This window comes from Mycteria americana, chromosome 9 (assembly GCF_035582795.1).
Source record: "Mycteria americana isolate JAX WOST 10 ecotype Jacksonville Zoo and Gardens chromosome 9, USCA_MyAme_1.0, whole genome shotgun sequence".
NCBI lineage: Eukaryota > Metazoa > Chordata > Aves > Ciconiiformes > Ciconiidae > Mycteria > Mycteria americana.
This window is the reverse complement of record NC_134373.1, coordinates 18,318,185-18,342,262: the sequence shown is the minus strand read 5'-3', so window position 1 is coordinate 18,342,262 and position 24,078 is coordinate 18,318,185. Positions and strand designations below refer to the sequence as shown.

The window sequence follows — 24,078 nt, the reverse complement described above, 5'->3', positions numbered from 1 at the left end:
GGTAGCAATTACATACCTTTTTCTCCTTCCTCTGCAACCGGCCATGAAGTGTTTTTACTACAGCTTCAGATGAGGCCATTTGTCTTCCTTTCTTTCTTTGGGGTAATTTGGTGAAGGGCACAGAAAAAACAGTCCAGAACAACTGCCTAAATGACCTCCCTGTGAGAACAGCATTATGAACCATACAACGAGTTACATCCTCAGAGATATAAAACAGCAATCTGTGGCAGTGTAAATTTTCAAAGATGTTAATCTTACACCTAGTAAGCACAAAACATCCTGCCCCTTTATGCTGGAAATCATACAGTGTTTTGAATCTTGGATTAAACTGATTGTGTATCTAAACAAAGCTCTGTTTAAATGGGGAAAACCCCAAGCCTTTATATAGAGAATCAGGTATATAAGCAAGCCTGTAACAGTTATTTATACAGACATGCATTTTGCTTCCAGCAACACAAGGTTCTTCCAAACACATACTTATGTATACTTCGTTGTGTACCTCAGAAAAAACAGTAAGGTATTAATATTAATATAGCTGTTGAACTGCAGACTGGAGGGCATTTGATTTCAGGTAGCTGAGTTGTGTTCAGAAATCAATATGCTACTGTCTTCTTTGGTCCAAATTTACTGACGTTAAGGACTATCTGCTTTCCTGCATGTGCCTAGCAGGCAATCTCTGCACCACCAGTAGTCTTGCACGGTCTCACTGGTGGCAGAGCAGCGACACAGTTGTGCAGGCAGCACACAGGGCCCCACATGCACTGCAGGGCATATTCCTGCTGGCCTGCAACATGCCCTGCAAACAAACCCACCTTGAGAGCACGCGTGGGGATGCCTTTATACCCCCACAGACCTGGCAGGTCACAATCCCTCGCTGCTCTAAGGGACTGTTCTTAGTCACCTGTGTGGAGTAGCTTTACTTATCTCCAAATACCCAGCTGTCTACTGAACAGAGGTGCAAAACCAGAGCAATCTGTCCTTTTTTACCCCTTCCTTACCTTTGCTTAGAGCAAGAAATACTGAAAAAATAGGCCTTACTGTAAAAATCAGACTCTGAGCTTTGCTCAGACCACATGAGTACAAGAACAGTTTAACTGCTCCAAGACAAGCAAAATAATTACAATATAGCCCTTAGTATTGGTTTTTCTTTGTATTTATTTATTTAAAGCTCTCTCTTCTAAAATGCGTTCATTTTATTCCTGCAACTCCTTAAGGTCAATGGTATGACTTGCATGGATAAAGCATGCAAAGTTTCATCCTTTCGCCAAAGTCTGCATTCATGCTTTCATTTTTACCAATTCAGTTTTATGCGTTCCCCCCACCCTCTTTAAAGCAAAAGCACTTATTTTATAAGAACTCAAATAATCTTTTCAACCCTCCTATTCTCACTTTGCTAGCAAAAGTGCTGTAAATGAGCAACTTCGCTGAGTGCATTCATGGATAAACAGATGCTACATTTTGTTTTGAAACAATTCAAAATAGGATCTTACTTCAAGCTGTATATATATTAAGCTGATACTAACAAAGCTAACTCAGCTGCCTCCCTGGTAAGCCAGACCACTACATGTACTTTAAGAATATAAATAATCACACCAAAAGAAAACTATATTTCACAGTTTCATATTCATATAAAATATTATGCACTGTATTATAATTATGTATTGTAATAATATATATTATATAGTATAACTATGTACTACATAATAGTCTCCTCAGTGTGCACATGTACTAATCATCAAAATAATTGCAACTGTGATAGTTCTCCAATAAGCAAGTTCAATTACACTGAGTTCTACATTAAAAGCCTCTCAAAATGGACCCCCAGTTGAAGTTTTATGAAAAATTTAAACCAAAGCGTCTTTTATCTCACCAATAGCATCTCAGGATGAATTTTAGGTCTTGAGATGCTACTTTGGCTCATAGGTAATAAAAGACTTCGCAGTGAAATTTACACAGTTGCTTGGACTACACCATCTCACAACCCTCTGCAAAACCTGTAGTGGTGCAGTTGTTTCAGAGACAAGCTGTGTGTTCAACTAGCACACAGTGGGCACCATGTTTAAACTCAAAATAATTATAAACAGCATAAATAATACATTTTTTCATGCTGTTACTATGTTGCTCACAGTTACATCATGTAGCAAAAGTATGTTAGAGTCATTATTTTCATAGTTTTACACCAACAGTAAAGAAAAGGGGGGGGGGGGAATTTGTAATTTATACAGTGATCAATGTCAGCGTATCTACACATTTCCTATGGAGTTAACAGATGTAACATTTGCTATTCCATGTCACCCCAAAATCAATCCCACTTCCCATCCTTTGGTGTTGGGGAATCTTTCCTCTGCATTGTTCTTGAGGTCTGCCTAATTTTACAAAATTTTTCAATTTTGCTTTCTAGTCGCTTTTGCTAAATCGATTTTAGGAACACCTGAATAGGAGAGAAATTTCTCAACCCTAACTCGTGGTAATGTTGTGTTTCAGAAAACTAGGCTGGTCAAACCAAAAATGAGGAGATTTTCTAGCTTCTCAAGGAGGACCAAGAAAAGTGCAACATTTAATGAACACCTTTGTTTACCAGGAAATCATAAACAGAGTAGGAAAGAATGCTGAGCTGCTGTATTTAGACATGTGCTGTTTCAGATGTGGGTAAGTTGTTGTCACCCTAATTTTACAATAATTATCTGATAGACAAAAGAATAAAATGTAAAGATTGGCAACAGTATCAAATAAAATATTATACTATACGCAAACAGAAAGTTAAATCACAAAACCCACAGAACTCTTGGGTCTTCCTAAATACTTCAGCACCTATGCTTAAACAGCAAAAAGCATTGCATAAGCTGTGGTCAAAAATATTTGTTATCCTGGCTGTATAGTATTGCCAGAAAACACCTAAATAAAACCATTAACTCTGGTGTTAGTAGTCCAAATCATTTGGCTCCAGGCAGGAACAGCAGCTCAGCCTTATTCCTTCCATAAGTGAACGACACAGTGAGCACTACACATTATGGTTAGGATTATCTTATAAAGACAAACATAACTTTAGATGATATTCACAAATTGATACAGAAGATAACTTTATCACAGTAAGTCAGGTACCTATATATATACACATCATGCACATAAAATAGAAATGAAATAGATGACAGATAAAAGAAGAAAATACAGAAAAAGAATAGTGTTTTTCACATTTCCCGATTCATGTGGAAATACAGTATCACTACCAAGCTCAGGACAAACTTGACTCCTTGGCTCCCCAAGGTCAGACCTAATTATTGTCAGAAGCAAGGTCTCACTGCAACAAGAGACTGAAAAAGCTTGCGAAGAAAAATGAGTTCTGAATCAAAGGGGTTATGCTGTCTCATGTGTGTTCTGGCTCTCTGAAACTAAGTTATGTATCACTGTGCCTCCACTTTATTTTGTGAAATTCTAAAAGACTTCTAAAGCAAAACAAACTCAAACACATCAGGTGCTAACTAATTTTTCCAAATGTTGTTATTCGGCTTCCTAGGATCAAAGGATTCATGAATCAAACCACTGCTCTCGAAGGTGCCACTTCTGGTTGGATACACATTTTATTTCAGAGTCTGGTTGTTCATACATACATAATCACAGAAGATGAAATGCTGGCCTACACCATAGTTGTGCTAATATTTTTTTTTCTTAAAGAAATATATGCGTAACAGCAAACTTATACTTCATAAAGCTTCTGTCCCAAATCCTCGAAGTTAAAATTAGTATGAGGCATTTCTTTTAACTGAATTCAACAATTCACTTTTCCTCATGCAAGCTGCACTTATGCTGCCTTCAATGTGACCATCTCACTCAGAATATAATCAGCATACAATTATTTTCTCTTTTACTAATGGAAGAGAAGATTAGTTCCAGTAGCAAGGACACAAAGAAATAAACAGAGTTGTGGTTTCTTTCTCAGCTCTACCACTGACCTGGACGGTTACTGCAAGCCACTGCTTCTAAGTGAACATCACCAGAAGGTTTCAAAGTACTGTGAAAGTACCACAAGGGTACAGAGAACAAAATGTTTTCACTTCCCAATCAATTTTCATTGAAAAGCAGATTTTCCCTCTGCTCCCATATCAATATGAAAGTTCAAGTTCTTCAGAGATAAAGTTGTCGGTAAGAACGATGCATTTTTTCCATGTTCCTCCAAGCAGCTCTTTCTTTTCTCCTACAGTTGTTCTGTACTGAGAAACAGCCAAGGCACCAGACAAGCATTGCTTGTTTTCTGTGCTAGTTACCACTGTGGATCACAGCCTCCGGCTTCAGAAGTGCCAGACCTTCTCCTTGTCCTGCAGCTGAGAAGGAGCATTAACATTTCCCTTCTCTAGGACTCTGAGTAGCAGTGACACTGCTCTTAGGCCTCCTTGGGAGGAGATGTCTCCATAAAGACATACTATGTTCAGATGATAACAGCTGGTAAATGGTGCCATAAAGTCAAAGGAAACTGAAACCATGGGCTTCCATGCCAGAACTTCGTCCAGTATGTGGACAAGCATACTGAAAACTGAGACTTTCACAGTCATCCTGCAAGCATGTGATTTATGTGATGACAAATGTTACGCTTCCTACCATAACTAAACAGGCCTGACTTATTACCAACAGCTACACTAGAGCCAGGAGACTATCTGCAATAAATACACAAATAAATACCCACGAAGCTTCATTTTGAATATAAAAATCAATTTCCTGCTGATGTGTTCAGCATCCATTTACATTCTTGGGGGAAAAAAAAAAAGGCAAGCTGCACTTGAATTTATAAGTAATTCTTATTTATGAAAAAATCTTTTCCTGTCTACACACTGTATGAAGGCAGACAATGGGAATGGCATTCCATTAACAATACCAGTAGCAAACTGATACTTTGTGCTTATTTTGTATGTTCCTGTAAGTGCAAGAGAAATATGAAAGGGCAGCAATCAGTCATCTTATGCTTCTTGGATTTCTGAAGGCAAAAGTCAGTTCATGAAAGGTTACCACAAACACTTCTGCAATTTCTAGAAATATGCGGGGAAACTCTTCAAACACATGAGCTGGGAGAGGACTTGTTTCATTGAGGAGAAGGAGCTATTTCTGAGCACGAGAAAAGTAAACACAGATATCAGATACAGATTTAATATTTATATTTTGATAAAAGTGCTGAATTTTCCACACTGATGCCCCTTCTTTCTAGGCCCATTTAGCCCAATTGTGACTGCGAGTTGGTTTCATTAAAAGGAGAACTAGATTAAGGAAATAAATATTGCTTTGAAGCAATGTTATTTTACATAGGGAGTGTATTAAGTCTCATCACATTGAGCCAAGCAGAAAATAAGCAGGATAATATTTTTTTTTTGCTTTAAGTGCTAACCGTCTTTGAGTTAGCCTTCAGACAAAAAACTTTCTTCCCATCTTACTCAGGGCTCTGCTACTTCTCCCTAGTATGTGCTCACAAACTTCTCCATTATTTCTACTTACACAGGCATGTACAATGTAAGCACCTCTGTTTTGGGCTGTGACAAGTGCACATCAGTTTGGGGACATCTGTTGACTTGAGCCTTATGTTCTATAAAGGAGCCTAATTGCTTCACATGGCTATCAACAAACCAAGAGCCCAGGGGTTAAAGCTACTGACTTTAAGAAGGTTTAGCCCAACACTTGACAATACCAATATGCACATTTATAATGCACTTACTATTCCATTAACCAATGAAAGGAAAAGCACTCTCCTTGTTTTAGATATGAAAAAGAAGAATGTTGTGATTGTCTCCCTGTGTTTTATGGCATGAGTCATCTTGCATAAAAAGTCCCTTGATTTCAACTATACTGCAGAACACCACATTCATTTACTTCCAGCTGCATGGAAGTCTATAATCTGAGTGTCTGAGAGCTCTTTGGATGTGAGCTGCTGCCCATTTGTACAGTTGCTAATACAACTGGCTAATGGTATTGAACCCAATTATTTGTGTTATCCTGTATAATACAAAATACAATTGGGGTCCTAATTCAATAGCATTAAAAGACACACAGAGAATTAAAACCTTATGTGGAAAACTAATTGCATTTCTCACAGAGTAACGCAGTGCTCCCTGCAAATTAAAAGATGGATTTTTAGTTAAAGGGGACAAATTCTGACCTTTACTTCCCCAGTCCCAAGTCAGGAGACCACTGACACCTCCTCTTCTACCTAAGGCATAGGAGAAGATGCATATAGGTGGAAAGCAGACATACACAAGTGAGAATTGTATGCATAAGCAGATAGGACAGTGGCACAGAGCACAAGGTGGCATTTGGAGCTCTTACAGACTGCAGACACAGCCCAGAGAAGCTGCAGTAAAATAGACTTGCTGAGTTTGACTGTTCTAATGCCTACTAAACATTGCAGTGACCTCCACAGTACCAAATAATCTTGAAAATTTAAACCAACCCCTTGTTCCTCTACCTCCAGGCTGAGCTCTCCTTATGATGCTTCTGACAGGTACAACAGATTCTCAGCCAAGGACTACAGACTTGAACCAAACTCTGTGCTCAGGATGTTCTCAAGTTAATAGAAGTTACAAGTAAATAGGCCATTTATAATCAAGGCTTACAGCCACCTATAAAACCTTGTCCTCCACAAGTCTGGTGTGTTGTATGAATCTCAGTTGCATGATACCTTGAACATAATTTTAATCTTAGTTATTTATTACGGATTTATTAAGAACCTGATAGAGGTATACCTATTCCTTTCACTAATTAAAAAAAATGCAAAAATCTGTTTCAAAAAGTAAGGGAAATCTGTTTCACACAGTAAGGGAAAACAAATGACAATGGAAGATAATAGTGAAAGCTTTTTGAAATAATGTATGGGTTCCTATTATCATCAGTAGGGTTTGTATTGCTATGCCTGTGCAGCACTGAGTAATATTTTGTTAATCCATTTTAATAATACTGCTAACAGGGCATAATTCATCAATAATGCCTTTTTTTCCTTTTACAAAAGAATACAGTTGTATTTGTCCAGAGTCAAGGAAAATTTCCTGCCCAAAAGAATCCACATGCCTCCACAAAAGGAAAGAAAAAACTTTTAGTGTTAATCTATGTCTGTGCTCTGGGATACATAGGGCCTATGATTAATAACTATATAGTATGTCAAAAAGTACAAGAAAGAAAGGTATACTGAAGTATGCTGAATAAGAAAATATGAACTGGGAACAAAACAGAATTTTTGGAACCTGCTCCAGAAAAAACAAAGTATTCCAAAGAGCTGGCTTTAAGAGTACTTCCTGAAAACATTAACCATATTAATATATCAAAATTGTCAACACAGTTGGGTTTTTTTGTTTTGGTGAGGTTTTTTGTTTGGTTGGTTTTTAAGTATTAAACCATAATGTATAAGGAAAACACATAGTATGTTTTTGATAGAAAGGAATCTTGACCACTCTTATCAGGACCCTTCTACTGTATTATAACCACTAACATACTACTGCATTAATGCAAATATGGCAAACAGAGGTATCTATCTACCATTCTGTCCCTGGAAAGACTAGATCCAACTTTTGGCCTAATGCTACCATCCTGTGATTACCTGAGCCAGCTCCATCTGCAACCCTAGTCTAGTTCTTAGAGGTGAAGAGTTTGCCTTGACTATGACTATTATTATGACATTTTTCTTCTTCTTCCCTTGACATTCCTTTTTGTGGCCTACTTTCAGCTGAAAAATTTATAAAGCACAAAAATTAAATTCCCTCAAAGTGTCCAAAAGGTCTACGGAAGTCTACTAAAACGTCATCAGACATGTATTTACAACATCCCATCTGTAATTTTTATAATGCTTCCTACCATCTCTTTGGAGAAGCTGCCTCCTGCTTGCTGCCTGTACAGCACCTACCATACTGGGGTCTTGGGCCCATGAGTGGGGCTTCTAGGCGTAAAAAAAAAAAAAAAAAAAGTATGGACACATGAAATAAAGGCACACTTTCAAAAAAGATAAACCTATGATGCACCTAAAAAAGCCGAGGATTCATCATCTCCATAACACTCGTACTGAAATTTTTCTCATTAGATTTACCACTCCTGTTATTCTCTTGAGAGAATGTAAATAATTACCCAAGTCATTTGATGTGTTACATAAGATTTCCTAAAGAGAAATCACAACATACAATAGAATTTAGTTTAGGACTGTTCAAGAGCAGCACATATTAATGATGATGCAAAACACACAGTATCTTTACTTACGGGTTTGGCTTGAAACTTGCACACAGTGAGCACCCGAGAAGGAGCTGTGTTGCCCAGAAATGAAACCTTGTCCCCCCTCCCCATGCCAGACCCCAATCTGGGTACTGCCACGGTTAAACCAATACCAAGGCTCAAACACCGGATTCCACGTTTTTAGTTGACTGGTGAAATTTATCTAGGGTATATTTTACCTGGAGCACTCTCTGGCATTCAAGAACAGGCTAAGAAACCCACATAGACATAGTGATTACATCTAAGCACAGAGTTAACTTCAGGATCTCCTTGCAGCAGTCCTCTGCAGGAGAAGAGATGGTGGCTAATAACAATAGTTCAGAGAGCTAAGAAACAACACAGGATAAACTGGGGACTGTACCCAAGAAATAATGGCATTATTCCTATTTCTACCTGAAAAACGAGTACAGTATCAGTAGTATATGCTAAACAGTTTAAATTGTTTAAACAAAAAAGACTTAAGGGTCTTAAAAACACATTAGCTTCCATATTGGAACTATTACCTTTTATTTTACTCTTTTAAGCAGATATAATATCCCAGAGCACTTAGACACCCCAGTTAGGTAGACCAATCTATCTCTGTTTTATGGATTGCCTCTTTTTGACTATTTAATCTTCCTCCCTCTCATATACTTTCCCCCCACGTCCCCCAATTTAACCTAGGGCAGGAGGTTTTCTCATCTTTACAACACAAAAAAACCAAATTTGGGGCTCTGGAAAAGGCTGTTAATGTTCTGGTCATCAAAGCTGCCAGCTACATACAAAAAGCAAGAATGAAGAGGTGACTTCCTGCAGAATTTCAGAAGCTTGCATGAAACCTTGTTACCACTTGTCTGAAACTTGTTACCACACAGTTACCACTGCTGCAGATAACTGTGGCTGAGGGATGAGAGGTCAAAAAACAGAGTATGTTAGAAGTAAGTTTGTAAAACTCGAGGTTTTTTTTTTCCCCTCCCGCTTTTTTCTCCACATTACATTCCTCCTTGCATATTTAAGCGTATACAACCAGCCCCTCAGCTATGCTATTATTTAGACTGGCAAGCAGAAGACAACCTGCCATCCTGTGTTGTCTATCTGCACCACAGATGCTGTGATGTATGTTCTCCACTACTGCTATCATGACCAAAATTGTTTGTCTTTGTATCTGATGGATCCTTTCCCTTTTAAAGTTTCTGCTTTTGTTTAATAGATGAGCAGCCTTTCTGCTGATCTGTCTTCCAAAGTGCTCCACTTTGTCTTGGCAAGAGATAGTCACCACTTCCATACTTCCCACATACTCTCAATTTTCCTCTTTATTTTTTATTAGATATTGTGCCTACAGTTGTGGTGTTGGTTTTTTTAGTGCTGTATCTCTCATTTGCATTGCTTCCTTTAGGTTCCTGCATGACAAGGATGAGTAAGGCAGAAAGTGAGGAGAAATTCCCTTTGTATTGCAGAAAAATAAATTAGAAATAAAACAGTATTACATGAATAAAAATTAAATTCAAGCAGAGATAGGACAGCAAAACAATAGAAAGTTATAAACAATACAAACAAAATTGTAAAAAGGCTTAATAAATAAGAAAGGCTCAAAAAGAATGGACCTACTGCATTGTACATCATATAGATCAAGTAAACTTAGTTCTTCCTATCTGTAAATAATTTAGTGGGACATAGGATATTCTACATCCTTGTATTCATGTCTAGTAATATCTCAAAGTGGAGACATACGATGCTGTATGACAAACAGTGCCAGACTGTGATAACCTCCAGTAGCAGCTTTCATTGGTCTGAAATCTAGTAGTCCTTTGAACCTGCAGAAGTTCTTAAAACACCAAAAGATTTTGTGGAATGACCTTTTCTACCACCAACACATTCAGTGTCTGAGTGTGAAGTGATACATGCTGAGCTCTACCAAACAACAAATCTATTGAGACTCTTATCCCTTTTGCAAATGCACCCATCTGCACAAAGTGTAGGGAGAAAACAGACCTTAGCAGAAAGATAGCAACAGGTTAAGAAAAAGGGAACACAGAGGGAAGACAGGCTTCATGTACAGCACCAGGCTACACACTGCCTGTTGCAAAATGGATCATACAACTGTTGAAGGGGGAGAAGACAAATAAGAGCGCTGTAGAAAGAGCCATGAACTAGAAAGCAGAATGACAGAGTTCTGAGGATGCAGTTTAAAAAAAAAATTTTTTTTTTTTTTAAACCACATGGACAGTGTTGGACTCCTTACAGTACCTGTGACATATATTCAGCCATGCATATCCCAGCTCACAGCCAAATGTCAAGGCTTCCTTTCCAGAACTTTGGTGTGCAAGAGCTTGACAAAGAAAATATTTTCAAAAATAGTTTGAGAAAATTATATTGAGTAGATTAAAAGAAAAAAGGCAAAATTCAAAGGAGCTTCTGCCCGAGGAAAAAAATCAGCATGTGATAAAGCTATAAATAATCCAAAAATTATCTTGTTGGAAAATGTTCGGCTACTTTCAGCATCTAACAAAAGAAAAGGTTGTTCAATTTTTAATAATTGATGATGCTGCCAGACTGAAGCAGCAATGTAGGCAGAAACACTGGATAACTTTGTGGATAAACAGGGAGGTAGCTATTGAGTGCAAGGCATTTCTTGGATCAGGTAACCATAAGACTATTTTTGAGTGAAAATGCCTGAAGTACACTTAAAGTCTTGCTTTAGCTGTCCGAGTCCATTTTTGGATCTCATCATCTTCAGAACAACATTGAAAAGTGGGAGGCAAGTAAGGTCTGAGGCTATACAACAAAGTCACAGGAGAAGAAATAGCAAAATATTGCTCATAAAGCAAACGTGACCCATGGAAAGCTCTGAATGCAGTTGTAAACATGACTTCAATTCTGACAGTTACTAATGTTTGAGTACTTCAGGCTACATTAAGTGAAGTCTCAGTTATTCACACACGATAAGGATATCGATATCAAAATCAACCTTGTATGATAAGTCAGTGCAGACAAATGGAGGAAAAAAAAAATCTTGATTTATCTTCCCATGCAAGCACATGGTTTTAGAGAACTAATTCTGCTTCTTCAGTATTGCAGGCAGAAAGGAGAGGCCTCTGCGGGTGTCGTCAGAATCAGACGTGCAAGTAAGTGAAGTTAGGTTTATTAAGCTTTTTATGTAATACAAAGGTGATGAGAAACTTCAAACACAACGCTGGTGCCGTAATGCCTTGCATCCACTTGATGGCAGTGTGAACAGGCGGCTACTCCTTACATAATGTGACTGTGAGCACTGAACAGTTTCCATCCTCACCTAGAAATGTAAAGCGCTGGTTTGACATGGAGAGCTGTAGCATTCTTAGCCTAAAGTTGGGCTGCATTGATGTGGAGTAAGTTTCTATCAGAAAACGTGGAAAAAGCATGAAGATGGGTAACTAGATTTATATTTAATTAACACTTACAAAACATGCTGCCATCTTTCAGTGCTAAAAAAAGTACTAAAAATACCAGGAACACTAAGCTACAGGAGAGTCACAACTTCTCTCTGGGAGGCACTACTCTAGTTATATGTGCTCATTTAACTTTATATTATTACCACAACCAAGTAGGAATGCAAGCCACTAGAGGGGGCGAGACCCTTTTCTGGTGGCAATGAGTGCTAGACTCAAAGGCAGGAGTGCAGGATGCTTTCTCCATCACTTGTTGCTGTGCCCTCAGCCTGGGTCTGCCCCAGCTTTTCACTCCCCCATCCCTGCCCTTTCCTGCCTCCACGTCTCCTCTCCCTGCTGCAAAAACCTGTCTTAAAGAGACAACAGTTTCTGCATTCCTACATGTGCTTGTGAATAGCACAATGTGCTTGTGCTATTTTACCATCAACCCATTCTCAGGTTTTTTGTGTGACAGTAACTGTCAATCAAATGAAAGCGATAAGGTATCAGTATGCAGCTCTGGTTAATGCAGCACTACCAATCACAAGACCACAAATTTGAGTATTAATTCAGTAGTCCCAATGCCAGACTAACAGAGATATGATAACCATACCATTAGGCATGGCAACAGATACTCCCAGCAGCAGCAGCTGCTGCCAGTCAGGCAGAGACCTCTGTTCTCCAGGAAAAGCAGAATGCAGGATTGACTCAGAAAATTAAAATATTGAGAGAAAAGTAAATGCAAAATAATTCCATTTAAAAAAGAAAACCAACACAGTTCTGCTGCTATAACTCTGCCATTGTAGAAGATGCATCCAAATACACAATGTTCTGGTTATTGTTCCTGATACTCACTTTCATTGCTTTCATAATCACATATAAAATCACACTGCCTGATTAACTTCACGTCAGAATTACAGCAACTATCCCAGAAAAGCAGGTTCTGTTTAAAACAGTATCTCATGGATATTTTTAACAGTTAGATATTTCCAGCTTCAACATCACATTCTACTACAAGCATCTAACATCTAAATTAATCTTTTTATATAAGCAAAAATAGATCTTAGTATCTGACTTGACATATCTATTCTCATAAAATCCACAAAACTGACAGCAGAAGCAAAACAGAAGGCCATGTAAATTAGAATATATTAAATTAGAATCAATACAAATTATTCACCTCTAGTTCAGTTTTCATTAAAGGAAAAAGTCTAAGTACACGATGGAACAATAATTGAAGTATTTTGTTTTAATGTTCAGGACATACTATTTTAGTATTACATCAGTGAGGAAGATGATCACTGAGTAGTTAGTTAGTCAGTGGAAGAATTCGTTTTATTGATTAACATATATTAAGTCCTCCTTAGACATAGAACACGGAAGCTTATAAAATAAGTTTCTCACCATTCTTTTCCACTGTTTCTACTCTGAAAATGAAACCTAATTTTTAGAGAATACGTGAAATTTGTAATAGGTTAAAAAAAAGGAAAAAACCACCTGTCTTTATTCTTCCAAATGTAAACATCAATGCAGCAACTTCAAACCTCATAAAACTGATAGCTGAGCACACAAAATGCTCAAGCTCATTCCTACAGGCTCTTATGGTGTCTTACACCTTTTCAGATGTCACTGCAACAGCCTCTGCTTCCTGTGTATGGTGATTTCCCAAAACCCACTTCAGAAATAAAAAATGCTTTCATTTGTATATGAACTGCTTGGGCTGGCAGCAACTATTGTGTTTATCACTCAGTGGTTAGATTTTGTCATATGTTCATGAGATCACACAAAACCAAAGATAATCTCTCCACTTATAAGGAAAATTACAGTCTCTACATTGCATGTTTTTCCAAAACTTCAATTAGATGCAGTATTTTGTTGCTCTAATTTGTTAGTAAGAAGCTTCTTGCCAACCTGCTGGTTTAACACTTCTGCAGGCAGACTTCAGCTTTTATAAGTCATCCACATCCCTACTGCTCTGTCAAGTTTTGCCAACTTCTTGAAGTTTAGAATTATTTGATATTCTTTAAGAGACTAGAGATCAGAGTTTGCCCTTGTGACAGCGATATTATTGAGGCCATGTTTCAGCTGCTGTCCATGTCCAGTAGGATAGCAACAATCTTTGCTGTCATTGAGAACAAACTTCTGGACTAATACAGGATTAATACAGGATTAAAAGCTCATGACTTTACACCTTGAGCTGAAGGAGAAGCCCTGAAACCCTAAACTACAGCAGATATATAAACCTTCATGACTGAAGCACAAAAGTGAGTACATAGCCCCCACTAATCACACTAAACATGTTATCTACTGTGTGTGACAGGAAAGGAAAATTCAGATTGTGTTTATGGTAACATGTCTTGGCAAGCTTCCTTCGTTCAAAGCCTCCTCTTCTTAGTATGAAGTACTACCATATTCATAGCTATTCTGCTCTATAGAACAAGTCTTCAGCTCAGACCACATAGGCCTGCTTCAGCTCAGACCATAACATGTGGCCCCACTGTCCTGCAAGACATCCCAACTGACACCTCACCACATGGCAGCTAGGACATCCTCAGCTCTCAGATCTCCACAAGTCCGTCACCACTTGGCATTTGCCTCCCCATACTTGGGACACCACAACACAGCCCTACACACTGGGCCCTGTCCACTACAGCTCCAGGGCATTTCCATCCACCTCCCAGTTTAAAAGCATGCCACAACACTGGAGCGCTATTATCATGCCAGAGAGCTATTATCATTGAATTTGCCTTGTAACCATGACACCAGCATCGCAAAATTCTAGTCTGTTTTTATACAGCCCAAGCCTTTTTTAAAAAAAAAAAAAGGGAAAAGAAAAAAATCAAGATTTGGTTTTATCCGTTCTACCACATAGATAGCAAATTGCCAGCAAATTAATACTAAGGTTAATTTCACGTCAAGTTCAGTCCAAAGACTGTAGCCTTGATAGCTGCCAGTATAAATATTTTTCTTTCGCTAAAAATGTATGCAGATAAATATTCTAAGTAAAAGGGTTCCCCACAGACTGAATTGACAATTAAGGTGCTTACTCACAGCTTTCACAAAGCACTGCTAAATGAAGTGTTCTTCCTGGTGCCCCTGTCTGTATCACTATGCTGTTCACAGGACATATTTTCCTAAATGCAGTTTACTTATCCTGTTAAGCGTTACCTGAAGCGTACTGCATAATTTCCTTGCTGAAATCTGACCACCATTCATGATTAAAAACAATATGGCTCAATTATCTCCGACAGCTCCAACAATGTTTTGACTGAAAAAAACCATCATATTTTTTTAACTTGTTTAGTGTTTGCCAGCTAGGCAAGAGATGCAAAATCATTATCATTAGTTGGTTAAACTACTTTAGCTTTCATAATTCTAGTCAGCTCTACTCTGAACATGTAATCTTGCTGCACAGTAATTGTTAATCTTGTTGACTAACTTTCACTGGTGACCTGACATGGTTCTTACGCTTTGTTATAAGGGTTTTTTTAATTAGAAACATGACACTTCCCAACACCCATAATGATTCAGGGAGCTCTGGAATCTTTCATAAGAACAGTAACAGTTTTTGCTAAAGTTAACAACTGGCAAAAGTAGACTAACTAGGCTAGATGATGAACAAAAGCTTGCTTCCCCCCCCCCAAATGTTCCAGTAATGCAATGGCATCAAGTTGCCAACAAGCAATGAAGATCTGCCCTGGCTTTCAAAAACAGTTCTGGGCATACCTGACAATTAGTTTTACACCACCAAGTACAGTTCCTGGTTTTTTTCAGGCTAGAGGGTACAGAAAAATGGTTCAAGTGACTTCTACTTCTCCAGACGTGGGAAGTACTGACTGTCACAGCAGACCAGAGGCACTGCCCAGGGCTCTGGGCAGCAGGCACCCCTTCTGCCAAAGCAAACAGCTGACTGCAGGGAATACTGTTGCTCTAAGTGGGAACTTCACAGCTTTTAAAGGCTGAAGATTTTTAGGGCAAAACAACTGGCATGAAAATGAGCAGGGAATGACTCTTCACTGTTTTCACCAAAAGCAAAACAAACAGGAATAACATGGAATTAATGGAAGTCAGGTGGCATTTCTTCACACCATGTTGTTGTGAAAGCAGGATGTTGTGAAAGCTAGAAGCTTGTCTTGCTTCAAGAAATGCCTGAATAAATTCGTAAGTAGAAAATCCCTGGGGTGGCATTAAATACAAAGATAACCATGTCCGGCCCTAAGCTGCAAATCATGGGAAACTGGTGGAGTACACGAGAGAAACACCATCCTGTGCCTGCCTCATCCCAGACATTTGCTTTCAGCAGCTGGCAGAGAAAGGTCACTGGGTTAGACAGACCTTTCATCTGAGGTGGCCAAATCTTTTCTTATGTTCCTGTGAAAGAAGAGGACAAGAGTTTTATTCATTTGTGGCCACAGAATTAAACAGCCATTTTCCCAGATACAGGGGAAACACATTCCTATACACTCCTAGAAGGCATTACAGCTACATTGCTGCTTACATACTCCAACTGCTGGGATGCAGACATAAATCTCTCAGGCTGGCAATTGCAAAGACAGCATGGAGGAGGACAGAGTTCCTTCTAATGTACAATCAGGACTCCACCAATTATAGACCAGTTACACTTTTGCAAAATAATTGAGGACAGCAGGGTCGCACAATTTTCATGGAGATGAGAAATATTATATGTAAAGCTGGGGCTATTAAACAAACAGCTGAAACTGATTTTTGTGAAATTGCTTTGGTGTTTTCTAACTAGATCTATCCAGATTACAGCTGCTGCATGCAAAGAAAGCATTCAACAAGGCTTCAAAAGCTCAGGCTGAGCTCAACAAGAGGGAAAATAATTTCCTTATTATAAAGTAAGAATACTTAAAATGGAAAGTCTGATAGTACATATGGAACCACCTAGTGCCGTTTTTAGAATTATGTTTCAGAAGAGAGACCACTGTAAAGTGATTTGCCCAAGGGCATACTGTGAGTCAGCGCTAGAATGACAGAATACTGTTTTAATTACAGTTTCTTACGAAGCCTGTAATAACATGTTGAAGGTCAGAGGCTGACTTAATTTTTAGCAAAGTGATTTGCTAAGCAGTTTTCAATATCTCATCATGTAACCTATAGCTATAGACAGGCTCAGCATCACTATTCCAGTGGGAAATACTTTCGATGGCAGGAACTGCTATATGAACATTTCATTCTGCTTCAGGAAAGATAAGCAACTCGCAGGAGATGCGAAATGCTATTTTCTAAAACTATATCAAGCCTTGAAGTTATTATGAAGAACAGCTATGGAGAACTGAACAGACTGACAAAAGTTCAGAAAACACTTCACTAGGGACAAAGTTCTCCCATCCAGCCCACAGGGCACATCTCCAGTAATTGTCAAAAATGAAGGCTTCACCAGCTGCCGACCAGAAAGATTTCCTTTTACATGCTTCCATAACGAGGCCCCGGTGCAGGTTTCACTCGAAGCAAACAAGATTTTTCTAATGAGCCATTTGATCAAAATAATTTAGCTGGTTTAAGGGAGTATTGCCAAGAAAAGGAAGACAGCTGAAGGTAAAAACTTCATCCCTTAGTTAATGTAATAACATCGTTTCCTCCAGAAAAAAAAAAAAGGTTTTCTAGTCAATTCCTTATATAGACAGTACCTAACAGTTATACTGTAACACAAATACACATCATAGCCCTCAGACTATTTTGTGACAGACTTTCTTTCTGCTGACAGATGAAACAAAATTCTAACCCTCCTGGGCCCTCGTATTATTGTTGTTTTGGTATTCAAAGCGTTTAAGTGAAAATTCTATTAATATAGTATTAATAAAAAAGATTAAAGTAATATTAACATCACAGTTTCTAGTTAGTGAAGTGTCTGAAAATTACCATTAGAACTGCAAAATTCTTGGCTTCTGGGCTTTCTGTTGAAAATTTTACACTATTCTGCTTCTCATTGAAGAACATAGTATGGGTGCACAAAGGCAAGGCAAAGGAGTTCCATGATCACCACATTTTGTTGCATTACCAGTCTTCCTGTGAATTCTGTTCGTGTGTTTGACCAGTAAAGATCTGGACTCCTTTCTCCAGGCCTGCTGCAGCTCCTTATGAATACCAATGAAAGGGAAAATCAGAGCACAAGCTCCAGGGCTATTTTTATGCTTCAGAATTTGCAGGCAGACCCAAAGGTCTCTTAGTAACACTTAGACCCAAGGTACTACTGAATGCTTCATAATTAATGTCTCTAATGGATCGCTTATGCTTATAAATCCTCTGGAGTTTTGTCAAATAGGGACATAATAAAAATCATTGCAAGTATAATTTTTGATAACATGACTGAACTAAGCATGAAGGAAAGCAGCAATATGTGTTCTCAAATGCTGCATTAGATACAAATACTTAATGCCGTCACATCCAAAAAGGGGTCCGATTTCCCAGGAAATCAGTCAGGTTGCTTCCACAAATTGCCAAACAGAACATAAAAAAAACTTAACTCAGGCTGTAAAGCACCGCCCATTAATGTCCGATTCAAATATTAACTGCCAGTCTCAAAACAGAGGTATTGATACGGATATGTTTTTGTTAAGTTTCAAGCACATTTATAGAGTTCTGTAATTAAAAAGAAATCTAGACTTTCAGCTTAACTTGAAAGCATGACAATGTATGCAAGACTGAAAGAAGTCCATTCAAATATTTGTCACTGCAGTCATTTGGTGCCATTGGTCGCAAACCAGTGGTGTGAAGCTGCCTTGATAAAGCCAATATTCTAGTGACAAATTGTTTTAAACTCCCCCAGCAAGAGAGTTCAGTTACTGTGATTTATTTTAATTTAGATTTGTGTAGCAAGTACTTTTTGAGAACTGTGCCTAATAGACCATTAGAGTTTTCCCAGATAGTTGTAGCGCTTCAGCACCTTCATCCTTCAAATGTCTTTGTTATTTTCTGCCTTCTTTCAGCAAATTTGTCTCTTGCATTCAGATGTAAGTGACATACGGGCCACACAATACCTTTGAGGATTATGCCAATTTTAAATAATAGCTTTTGGAGTCTCACTGCCATGCAGATTTTCAGAGAACTAAGGTAGGTGTTAGCAAGAGGTCATCACATACTGCAATATATGAAACACACAAAAAAATTATTTACCTAATTTGTTTATGTTACTTTCTAGTGGCCCCATCAAAATAATTTTCAGGTAAATTCCACTTTTGGTAAGTTCCACACATTTGTGGTGTGGATTTTTTTTGTAAATTCCACACATTCACAGAGCTAGAGTCATCATTTTCACAACAGAGATGGTTGCCTGTTCTGGATCACTCCCTTCCCTAGTAGTTGTATTTACAGTTGATTACTTCCCTAAGATAAAGAAACTGTCCTAACTGACTTTGAAATTGCTACCTGCCAGTGTGACTCAGCCCATCACACAAAAACTCACAGAAAACAAATTAGCAGGTATAGCAAAATCCCTGCAAATCATTCATCACTATGGTAGACACGGTATAGAATACATTTAAGCCTTAACTAATATGGACCAAGAAGAGCACATAAAATTGGGCAATTTAGAATTACAGGGCTGCTATTAGAAATGTAAGAAATAGAAATGTTGGAGCATGAGAACCGTATCTTCTATCCCCTGCAAACCAAACATATACCAGCTGAATCCTAGAAGCTGGGTATATATATATTTCTTAATAAAACTATCCACAGAGCACAGACAACCAAATCTAGTTCTTCCTGACCCCTCCCAGGAGGGCTCTCACTGCATTCAAACTACTTCTTTTCAGTAAGTCAAGCAGAATTTAATTCAAACTGGCTGTCCTGGGTATTTTCCCTGCAGTCGATTCACTTCTTTCAGACTAGAAGGACATCAGAGCCAGAGAGAACAAGGACACCAGTTTAAGTGACAGCGGAGCTGCTGCTGCTGCTGTTTGTTGAGCCTCTCTGGTGTAGGATTAGATTTGTTTTGGCACTGCATCTCAGAAGACTCTACAGGGCATACAATAATCTAAACTAAAGACCATCAAAGCTCTTGTTAAGCTGAGTTTCTCACCAGTCCTGGAACAAGTATGACTCACCAGCAAACAGCACAAATACTTAAATGAATCTTCAGGACAGTACTGGGAATGCATGCAGGGTGCACAGTTCTTTTCAAGGGTTTGGGTTTTTTAATCTTCCTACTGTATGTCTGTGCAGATGAACTGGTGTCTTCATTTGCAAAATACATGTAAAAGTATACCACCAGCCTATTTTCCAAAAAGTTACCAATTACACAACATAATGTAATAGTGATGGCTGCTATACAAAAGTACTAAGGTATTCTACTATTGTTCGTATCAAACTGGAAATCTCTGAAATCAGTGTTCAATTGAGCTACTGGTGTTGGGGAGACAAAACACACTGTGAGACAGACCATCTTCTCTCATGCCAGTGGCTGTCAAGTCTAATTATGCACTTAAACAATGAACTGGCTGAAACACCCGTTACACCAAAAGGAGAAAAGAAATTTGGCAGTGGGAAACAATCATTACATGTGGAAAATTCACTTAGACTCGTTACTAGTGCTGTCTTATTATCACCATGGTCAGATACATAAAAGAAAAACCTGAAAATTTGCCATAAAGAAAAAACCTAGAAAAACTTTGAAGTCTAATACTCCATTTTACGTATTGCAGAATATAAACTTGGTTACAGCTTGGGAGCATTAAAAACTCCTCAAATCTTAAATATTTTATTTGTTCTTAACTTCCTGAAAATAACTAAGAGTACATAAAAATGCTAGCATCTACTTAATTCTAATTGAAAACATAATTCTTTGTTTCCTATTGACTCAAGACAGTAGTGCCCCCAAGTGACATTTCATTATACAATATAGTCTTGTAGTTTTGTAAAAAAAAAAAAAAAACCAACAGATCATTTTAATTGCTTTGCACAATACTAAGAGAGGATAGACATTTGCAAACAAGAGTCAGACTTAAATGATAGTGACATTTCTTTGAGAGGGCTTGGGGGGAGGAAGAGGACAAGTAATTCACACTTTCGTTTTCTAACCATCCTGAAACTGCTAATTGTCGGAAATTGCAACATCAACATAAAGCTGAATTTATGTCTTTTGCCACCTACTCATCAGGCTTTTCTGCACAAACCACCCCAATACCCAGGTAGATCTTTTCTTATTTTGAAAAGGATCTCCCAGTTTTTGCTTGCCCCCTTTCCTCACAACCACTTTTGCTGATACTACGATAAAAAACCGTTTGCTAATCTTGCAAGACATTCTCCTGGAAGCATGTGCTCTCTCACTTCCCAGAGGTATATTGTGCTTTCTAGGTTATCAGTGAGTGAAGAAACTTAAAAGCACAGATTTGGAAATAACAGCACACAGACTGCCAGGCCTCATTAAATCTAAGATCTATTACAGGGCACGATAATGGTTATGTTCTCATTTATTTTTCCATAAACTCTACATGTAAGGGCCCATTTAATATATTCTTGAAGAGTTCTAACATACAGGCTTATAATTATAACAGTAATATAAATGACTAGTAAAAATAATATAAACATGGCAATTAAAGTATGGGCAACTGATTTTAGATATTTAGCAGTCACTGAATGGAAGCAAATGCCACAGCCTCAGTACTGGCATCAAATATTTACATGAATATGTTTATGTAATATACAATTCACATGTAAACAGTTGTTTTGCTAGTTGAATGTATGATAATCAAATGTACTATCCATGATAATGGCTGCACATTTGAAACAAAATTCCCTTTACAGAGACACAGAGAGTACTAATAAAAAGAAGTGCAGAAAAAAGCCTATTCAGAGAAGGTCTCATTTTGTTTAATTTGCATTTGGCTATCCATTATAGCATACACAGCCAGATTTGTATTGTATGCTAATAAATCAATATTCAACATCCAAGATTTTCAAGAATAAAAAGTAATTCATAAGCGAACTAATGGTTACACAAGTTCAGATAACTTATACAGAAACAATTTAAGAAGTACTGGGTCACTTCAGATGTCTGAAAAAGTAGCATCTGAAAATTGAGAGTTCTTTTTAAAGTTATTTAATTCAAAATAAATCACTACGCAGAATCAGTTACATAGACACCTTGCAGAAACAGACATTAAAAGCTAATTATTTTTATGGAAAAAAGTTTTTATAAGCTTTTCACAGAAGAGAAAAGTTGTCTTTTACATGGTGCTAGAATAGGTGATACTGCCAGAGATAGGATTGTGACTTTCTTCCTTGTTACTCAACACATGTTTAGAAGTAAACTCTAACCAAGAGATGATGCCAGATATACATACACACTGCAATAAGTATTGTTCTTGTAATTAATTTTTCAGTTTTATAAAATTACTAATAGCGTTGGTGTGAAGAGTAACCACAGTCAGTTGGCATTTATAAATATTTTTTAAAAGCTCTCTCTATGGTACTATGTATAACTGGGCAGCTGAGCCATCTGTATTGTTAGTCTGTCAAACCATAAGCTTTCTTACCATTAGCCTAATTTATCCTCCACTCCTTTGATTTGTTGAATGTACTTTAAAGACGATTAGAATCCAAACATGTCTAGTCTTTCAACTTGGATCCAAATGGCTAGGTCTTAATGAGAATCTGAAGCTTAATAAGAAGTTAACAAGCAGCTCAAGAGCACATCAGATCAGAATATAGTGTTGAAACAGATTTAGGAAAAGCACCAAAAGCAAACAGTGGTACACAGCAAGCAAGCTGGCTTTTCACATGTAAGTAGGTGTTGCTAAGAATAACTGCTGGAAGACCTCCACTTGATAGCAAAGTTGTGCTATGCTAAATAATCTAATAAAAATATTGTCGTGGTTTAGCCCCAGCCGGCAGCTAAGCACCATGCAGCCGCTCGCTCACTTCCCCCCCGGGTGGAATGGGGGAGAGAATCAGAAGAGCAAAAGTAAGAAAACTCATGGGTTGAGATAAGAACAGTTTAATAATTGGAACAAAATAATAGTAATAATAATAATGAATTATAATGAGAAGGAAAACAACGAGAGAGAGAGGAACAAAACCCAAGGGAGGGGAAAAAAAGGAGGGGAAAAAATGATAATAATAATTAAAAAAAAATGATACAACTGCTCACCACCCGCCAACCGACGCCCAGCCAGTCCCCAAGCAGTGATTGCTACCCCCCGGCCAACTCCCCCAGTTTATATACTGGGCATGACATCATATGGAATAGCCCTTTGGTCAGTTTGGATCAACTATCCTGGCTGTGCCCCCTCCCATTTCTTGGGCACCTGGCAGAACATGGGGAGCTGAAGGAGGAAGAAAAAAAAAAAAAAGTCCTTGACCAATGTAAACACCGCTTAGCGACAGCCAAAACATCAGCGTGTTATCAATATTATTCTCATACTAAAATCCAAAGCACAGCACTATACTAGCTACTAGGAAGAAAATTAACTCTATCCCAGCCAAAACCAGGACAAATATAAAGAAATATTTGCTCATAACTGTTTCTGTTGGAAGACAGTTAATTAATACAAGGTATAAAAATAATCAGTACTACTTTTTACTCTCTCTCAACTTTAATGCACCCACTTATTAATATTTCACTTGGCAAAGATTTTCCCACTTGGGCTGCCAAAGGTTCCTTCACATACTGAAATTTCAAAAAGGCAATCAATTTTGAATTACTCCCACTGCACAGCAAACCAGAGTATGATGCTATTAACAGACATTATTCGTATAAAGATTCATATTCTTATTCTCACCAAACAATTGTTTCAAACTATGAAATGGTTATGCACAATGCTCTAAATGTATTGCTGTAAGTATATAACAAGTAAAAATAATAATGTAATAGCAACTTCAAGAAGTACTCAAAAATACAATTACTATGGTTTCTATGGAAGACGAGTTTAATTTATGCAATATTTCACAACCTTTATAAACCACTGTAAGCTTAGCTTTATAATGCATTTCGTTCATGTCAAGCTATCTTGATTCTAAAAATCATCTCCATCTATTTAGATGAACCAATGAGACAGGATTTCCCCCTTCTAACAGGCGTTACTTAACATCTTTTTGTCATAGCACAGACATGTCAACATGTATGTAATATACCAACAATGGCTCTGCATCAAATATTAGCTGCTTTTGAATCAACAAAGAACTTTCGGGGGCAAAGTCTGCCTGTAACTACACTTTCACAAAAATGAGATTCAACAGTATTTTAATACACAGAAGTGTATTTCCTTATTACATGCTTGAAGGAGACTCCATTTCTCTGTCCTGGGCAGAGAGAGTTGCTGTTCTGTTCCTCCCCAGCTTGCTACCCTCTACCATTCTTTTCCCCAGTCATCTTTTGGCTTTACATACATTTTGCCTCCATGTTCAGCTGTATGCATCTGCCTTCAACAGCACTGTTTCCTATTTTCCCCACTTTTTTTAATTCAAGTTCCCTCCTTGTGTCTCCCTCTTTTCTCCTGCCTTT

General features: G+C 37.9%; 1 protein-coding gene across 2 annotated transcripts in view; it reads right to left on the bottom strand.

Annotated features, from left to right (window-relative positions):
- PDE11A (phosphodiesterase 11A) overlaps positions 1-24,078 on the bottom strand; it is a 137,370-nt gene that overhangs the window by 94,377 nt on the left and 18,915 nt on the right. The window lies entirely within an intron of this gene.